Here is a 7510-nt window from a genome sequence, read left to right as displayed (position 1 = left end):
CCATGCCCTCAGTCAGGGTCATGTCAGCCTCCACCCTGCCCTTGGCCGCTGCCTGGTCACAGGTTGCAGCAAGCTCAGAGGACGCTGTGCTGGCAGCAGGCTCTGTCCTCAGCTCGTTGGGCCTGGAGTCGGGGTCGGCCGTGCTCTTGGTCACGGTGGCGCTGGTCTTTCTGCGCCGAAGGTGCAGGAACCTCTGCAGTGCCTGCAGCAGAAGGAAGGGCGGGAAGAGAGGGACGTTCCATGGTCTGTTCCAAGTGTGGGGCTGGGCCAAGCAGTGCCAGCAGGGCTGGCCCAGGTGAGGATGGCCGCAGGTACCTGCACCGCTCTGCGGAAGTGGCCACGGGTGGGATCCTGCTCTTGAGTCCGGTCTTTGGCTGCATCTGGCAAAGAGAGAGCAAACCAGAGCTGAGGAGCCACGGGAGAGGCCAAAGAACACAGGCGAGCCCTGCGCTCTCCAGGCAGGGACAGCTCCCTGCGTGCCCGGGGCACAGAGCATGGCTGTCATTGGAGGGGCAGTCCTGAGCCCTGTCTGTGGGCATGTCAGGGATGGGATGGGATGGGATGGGATGGGATGGGATGGGATGGGATGGGATGGGATGGGATGGGATGGGATGGGATGGGATGGGATGGGATGGGGCCAGGCTGGCTGCAGGCACCAGCCCTGCTGCCCAGCTCTGCCACTCACCATCCTGCAGTGGCTGCAACTGCTCCGGTTCTGCAGGCTGCTGCGCTGGGGCAGCTGCAGGGCCGTTCTTTTTCCTCCCCCGAAGCCTCCTGAACAGGCTGAACACTCTGCTTGCCATCCCGCTGTCCGACCTTGAGGACACCTTCGAGACAGATGCCTCAGCAAAGGTCCGAGTCAGCGATGCCGCAGTCACGCCTTGCAGGCACCTGCAAAAGAGAGGCCTCAGGAAAACTACAGGACAGCAAGTCCTGCACTGTGTTCCCGAGGGCTCCTGCCACAATGACAGGAGACTCCTCGTGAACAATGGATGTCACCAAGTCCCACAGCCTGGCCACGAAGGCACTGGCCGCAGGGATGGGGGATGCCTTGGAAAAGCTCCAAGTCAGCGAGTCCCGAGGTCTGGCCGTGAGACCAGCCGCAGGAGTAATGCCTCGGAAAAGCTCTGGGTCAGCAAGGAATGAGCTGGCTGTGCGGGGGCTCCTCACAGCACTGCTCTGTCCTGTCCTGTCCCGTCGCATGCACCGAGCACTGTGGCCTGGCCGCGACGCTGCTGGCACCTATGTCAGCACGTGTCACAAAGGGCTGCTGTGACACCCTGTCCCACTCTGCCCCATGGTGACCCTGCTGCAGTGTGTCACAAGGGGCCCTTGGAGACGCTGCCAAGTGCCCCGAGGCCACCTCCTCCCCAGGCAAGGTGCCCCCGCTTGGAAGGAATCCGTTTCCCCGAGTGTCTAACGCAGCCCTGGACACACCAAGGCTGGCCAAGTGCTCAGGGAAGGACTCTCCACGTCTGTGTCTGGCCTGAACAGCCCAGCTCAGTGCTGGCCCTGGAGCAGAGCGGCTTCCAGCAAGCAAGAAGCAAACGCATCTTGCCGAGAGCTAAAGCACATCAGATAGGGAAGATGGCATTAATGTGTGCATAAAGGCCTTTGAATTCACAGCTCTCTGAGAGACATTTGGGGCTCTTGGCTGGACAGAGATGATCCGGCTCTGTCCTGTGCTCAAAGGTGAGAACATACCCTACCACAGGTGCTTGGCTTGGTCTCTGCAGGCCCAGGCAGATGCCAAATTTGCTCTTCACAGCCTTCTCCCTTCCCACGCCCCTCTGCCAAGTGCAAGGGGACTCAAGGAGAGAAAGGAGCGCAGGGAGGCAAAGGGAGACAGCTGCACCTACCTCACTGGGGGCTCCTGGGGAAGCCCTTTGCTTGAGAAGCAAGCCCCTCTCTTCCAAAGGCATTTCCCCAAATGTGCACATTTCCCGGGGAACATCAACACACACTTAAGAAACCCTGGCAATGCTGAATTCCTTCTGCTCCTTGCAACACAGGCACTCCAGCTCGAGCTCCTCTTCCTTCCCCCGAGTCTGTTTCCATGGGTCCCTTCTGGCGCGCAGCCCCAGGCCCCCTATAAACAAGAGCTGCCCACTGCCTCTTCACGTGCCCAAACTCCTGCCTGCACTGAGGGCAGCAAAACCAGGCTGTTGCCAGCCAGGGAGCGGAGCCCTGTTCCCGCAGGAGGCTCTGGTGAGCCCCTTCCCCACTGTGCACACAGCACTTCTGTCTGCCCAGAACGCTCCTGGGAGAGCAGAGCACAAGCTGGCCGGCTCTGGGCTCGGCACACCCCAAACACAGGCGCAGGAAGATGCAGCTGCTGTTTTGTAGCCATGCCTCAGAGAGATGAGAAGGATCCCTTGCCCCTGGTCTCTCTTGGTTGGGTTTCTGACTGGCTCTGAGGCAGGGGCTGAGCTTCCTCGCTTGTGGGGAGAGCAGAGCCACCGGAACCACACCCAGCGTGCAGGCACTGCCTGACAGCGCTGCGGCCACTGGGACGCTCGCGCCTCTGAGCCTCAGACACTGCTGCTGCTGCTTCATTTGCTTTGAGGCACACCCAGAGCTCACTGCAGGGCCACAGTGGTCTCTGGTTCTGCCCTCTTCCTGTCCCTGTGTAGGGCTGGAGCATTGCTGTGCTTTCAGGAAGCTTTTGTGAAAACTTCCAGCATTGCAAGCTCCTTTGCCCTCGGTGGATGCCTGCCATGGAATCCCTCACGGCTGGGTTCAGAGCATACTCAAGCTGGCTCTTCTAAAACCCAGGCTCCTTGTCCCCCTCAGCGTGCTCAGCACCACCTTTAACTCCACAGTGCTGTGCAACTGGAGCAGCAGGGCAGGGACCTTTGCAGCCTGAGCTGCCCTTGTTCCTCTCTGTCTGTGCACAGACAACAGCATGGAAGAGAAGGGCAGCATAGCCCTGCGTGTCCCCAGGCTCAGGATTTGTGCTGCTTCAGCTCCACGGACGGAGCCATGGGTCAAGCGAAAAAGCCAAACTGCTTATTAAGGGAACACAAGGTGAAGGGGTGAGCTGGGAGGTAAAAAAGGGGATGGGCTGTCGGAACCCAGGACATCTCTCTGGATGCCCTGGATGTCTTAAATCCCTGGCAGGGGCTCGGAGACCCTGGCAGGAAGCCAAAGACACCTGGAAATTCGATCTTAATTCATGGAGCAAATTGCCAACCTTATATAAAGAATTGCGGGTCACAAAAGTTTAAGTAGCACAGTAGTAGCAATCACAGGGTGAAGGGAAAAACTTTGGAGCACTGTACAGGGGGGTTTTGTATGTTGTACAGAGGGGTTTGAAATTCTGTACATGGGGGTCAGGAGTCCCAGGATGGAGGAATTTGGGCGTGCCCTGTCCTTCTTCTTTCTTCTCCTTGGCATCCATGTTCAGGATGATGTTGGCATGTGTGGATTGGTTCATAGTGAAAGTGCACTTGCCAACAAGGGCGAAAAGTATTGGAAATTGAAGGTAAATATCTTATACGTAGTTTGTATTATAAAAGAGACAACTGCCCCGTGGGCGGGAGAGAGTGCCCTTGGCTGTCTTGCTGATCAGACCTCGGCTGGACAGACAGAAAAACTTTGTAGATAAGGAACAATAAACTCAACTGAAGACCAAAAAGCAAGAGTCCAGACTCCTTCTTCGAGAGCGTGGCCTGCCCAGAACCACCTTTTCCCGTGCTGGGGCAGAGACCACTGGCAGCCGACCCCGGCATTGAACCACTAAGGAAACTCTACATGCCTCTGTGAAGACACATGTTAAAGACGAGAAAGCCTGGGAGGGTCTCTTTCCCTTCTGGCCAGCAAAGAGGTAACAAGGCTGGCCCAGCCCCCGTCTCAGCCGGGCCGGGCCGGGCGGCTCCTGCCGTGGGGCCGGGCCCCTTCCCAGGGAGCCCCCCAGGCCCCATCGGCTGCCGGGCAGGGCAGGGGAGGCCGCGGGGCCGAGGCTGGGCCGAGCCATGGCTGCGATTGCCAACACCTGGGCGCTACCGAGCCCTGCCCCGCCGCCAGCCCGGGCCCAGCCAGGATCCGCCGGGCCCCAGGAGCAGCCCCGGGCCGGGCCGGCTCGGCCAAGATTCTGCCACCCTTGGGGTTCACCCGCAAGCCCCGGGCAGGGGGAGGAGAAGCCATGGGCCCCGGCCGTGCTGCTGCTGTGTTCTGGCCTGGCTGCTGAGATCCTGGCCCTGCCCCAGCGCGGCCCATCCTGACAAAGCGCCAGCGCAGCCGCTGCAGAAACCTCCATCGTAAAACAGCTCCGGCCGCAAGGACCGAGCCTGGCCGGGGTCACGGAACCATCTGCAGGCCCCGGGAGAGATATTAACTCTTTCAGTGCTTCCATCCTCCCTCCAGTGAGAGAAAAGGACAAAGTGCAGGCACACAGAGAAGCAACATGAAGACACCAAGGTCAGTGAAGAGGAACTTTAGTGCCAGATGGGAGGGATGAGGAAATGCCTTGATCATAGGGCTGAAATCCTCTTGTAAAGCTATAGAGAAGGATGCAATTAATAAATCAAACTCTCTTTTTCCCTATAACACATTGAAAAATATGGGGAGATGACTTGTTCAGCAAAGGCCGCCATACTAAAGTAGCATATGTTGAAGTAGCTGTGATCACATGAGATATTTGAACAGTGAAAGAGAGAAGAGTGATGAGACCCTGTGTCCTCAGATAACAGAGAGAAGATCTCTGTTCTCAGAGATGAAGATGATTTCAGAAATAGATGAAGAGAACCTTTGCTCTCAAACAACTCATCTTTAAACCAATACCCCATACATCAACATGGCCCATAAACACATCTGTGGGGAAAGGTGTGAAAAAATGGGAAAGACTTCACGACTGCAGATTTTCTGGGTGGCTGCTATTCATGGGAATTGAGAGCCATGGAGAACTGTTTTTTATGGAGAAGCCTCCATAGCATGAAAGAGAGACTCCTCTCCCTAGGTGAACTGAAGAAAGACTATTCTGGAGGTCGTAAACTGACTGAAATTTTAGGTTTTGTTTCCTTACATTCTCAGTAAGAAAGAAAAGGTCATAGGGAGAAGAAAATTGTTCTGAAAGTTTTGATCTGCTTCTTATTACTCTTTCATTTAGTTATTATTCATAAACTTTTAAAGTAAACTTTAAAATAAACTTTATATACTTTTAAAGTTTTGAGTCTATTTTCCCTTTCTCCTAATCGTACCTCACAGCAGGAAATGATTAAGAATATTCTAGTGAGTGCACTGGAAATTACCCAACACTGGACCCACCTCCCTAATTGATGCACTGGCCAAGAAATCTCAAGTTGGCGAACCAAAACCATTACAGAAATCTCCCTGATTGTTATGAATAGAAAGTTGTAATTTTTTTTAAGTTTCAGAGTTAAAAAAACCAAGCCAGACCAAGTCAGACTTCTTTAGGTTCCCTGCGAAGAAAAGCCCTTAATCACTCGTTGATGGGGGGTGATTAACTGATTGTTTCCCTGATGCTGGCTGCATGCCAAGAAGATACCAAGGGAAACCCTCCAGGGTAAAGAGATGAACAGTGACACCAGAGACAACATGCAAATGAGAAACGCAGTGCACCCTGGATTGTTACAGTTTTACAGTTTTTATAAGAAAAACCCCTAAAATCACGAGCCATAAGTGACTTAAAGTGACGTCTAAGGATGGGAGCATTGTCCCGTACCTGCTTAAACCTTTTTATTTCTCACTCTAACTTGAAAAGAAACTGATTAAAGAGACCCCCCGGGTTTCTAAACCAACAAACTAAGGACTCAACGACTCTCCCGTGAGGACAGAGTCCCCAGTTCTGTCTGCAGACCAGCAGACAAAACTGCATCATCCTCCTGCTTCGTGCCACGCCTGGGAGCAGCGGCGGCGAGGGCGCAACCCGTCGATTTCTTCCCACCTGAGCTGATTCTTCTTAATAAAGGCATTAAAAAGGAGAAAGATCTCCTGCCCATTTATTTCAGCTTGGGGACTCGTCCGGGAGAGCCACGCCTGAAGAGGACACCAGGACTGGGACGGCCGCCCACCCTGGACCTGCAGGACAGCTGGCTATCGGGACCAGAGAAGATCGGCTTGGGACAGTGACACGGAGCAGCGCCGGATAGGTGAGAATATCCGGCGGCGGGAGAGGGAGGCGAGCGAGTGTGTGTGAGTGAGACGAGGGCCGGCAGCTCGGCCCCTCGAAGCGAGTGAGGACCCCTCAGTACCGCGGTTCCGCACCCCCGCGAGGGGGCCGGCCGGGAACAGGGGGAAGCGAGTGGAACTGGTGATTGAGGCGCCTCCAAAGGGGTAATGAGGACCCCCCTCCGGGCGTGCGGAGGAAATAGCTGTGTGAGTGGCACGCACCCCACAGGACCCCCCTCCGGGCGTGCGGAGGAAATAGCTGTGTGAGTGGCACGCACCCCAAAGGCCCTGATACAGGTCCTAACGAAAGAAGTTAGGGTATCAGGCAGTTTGGCCCAGACAAAGGGCGCCTCAGAAGCCAGGGTTTCGAGGTTTGACTGTTTGAGCCTTGGCAAGGGAAGGCCAAGGTCTCTCTAAGTCCTGACGAAGGAGGTCAGGCAAACCTCAGAGGTCAAGACCTCGAGGATGTTTTTTTGTATTTTGGTTGTTTGTTGAGTCTTGGCAAGAAAGCCAAGGTCTTAACAAAGTCCTGACGAAAAGGGTCAGTGAAATTGGAGTTTTGGCAGGAGGTCGAGACTTCTTAAATAAGATATATTTCCTTTAGAGAAAAAGACATCTTGTGATTTGGCAGAAAATAATGGGAGGGTGCGGTAGTAAGAAAAGTGGCCAAAGATTGAAGAATATACCTCCCCACAGTCCCCTAGGTGAACTATTAGAGAAATGAAATTTTATAGAAAGTACAGAAGGATTAGATAAAGTTAAGATGATTCATTACTGTTCAGAAGTGTGGCCAGAATTAGAAGTGCAAGGAAGATGGCCATGGTGTGGGACGAAAGACAAGTGGATGTGTATACGGAGAAAACTGGAAAAGATAGAGGATTGGCAAGGAAAAGATATTAATAAGTTATTGAGGGAAGCATTGAAAGTGTATTTAAGGAGGGAAGAAGAAAAAGCAATAGCCAAAGCCAAGATCATGCTTGCTATAGCCAGAGAAAGTGTGGGAGCAAACAACCCTTTCCTACAGTACAAAGCCACAAAAGAGTGGGGGAGTACACCACCAGGAGCAGGCAAGAATACGGCAGTACTGTCAGGGACAGGAGGCATGGAGAGGCCTCGAGTCCCTTTGAGTGAAAGCTGCTGCTATTACTGTGGAGCAACTGGACCCCCCCCTCCAAGACTGTTTAGCCTAAAGTTGTGAAACCTTTGCTAGCTGATCAAGATAGCAAAGGAAGCAGCTTTAAGACCAGAAGATCTGGTAAAAGTAGTTTTTTTAAGCAAAAACCACACCCGAGTACAGAAAAAGAAAAAAAAGAGAACTCATATTTTGTGAAATTTAAAGTTACACCAAGGGATATGGGGGAGTGGTTAATACCTGATAGAC

At 53.8% G+C, this 7510-nt stretch overlaps 1 long non-coding RNA gene across 1 annotated transcript in view; it reads right to left on the bottom strand.

Annotated features, from left to right (window-relative positions):
- Positions 1-311: 311 nt before the first annotated feature.
- LOC135287660 (uncharacterized) overlaps positions 312-7510 on the bottom strand; it is a 54086-nt gene continuing 46887 nt past the window's right edge. Inside the window, exons 2-3 of the long non-coding RNA XR_010351219.1 lie at positions 686-1151; positions 312-380 (exon numbers count right to left, since the gene is read on the bottom strand). This is a non-coding gene — a long non-coding RNA (uncharacterized LOC135287660). The remainder of the gene's footprint in view (positions 381-685; positions 1152-7510) is intronic.

Source organism: Passer domesticus, chromosome 30 (assembly GCF_036417665.1).
Source record: "Passer domesticus isolate bPasDom1 chromosome 30, bPasDom1.hap1, whole genome shotgun sequence".
In the NCBI taxonomy this organism is placed as follows: Eukaryota; Metazoa; Chordata; class Aves; order Passeriformes; family Passeridae; genus Passer; species Passer domesticus.
This window is presented reverse-complemented; position numbering and strand designations above follow the sequence as displayed.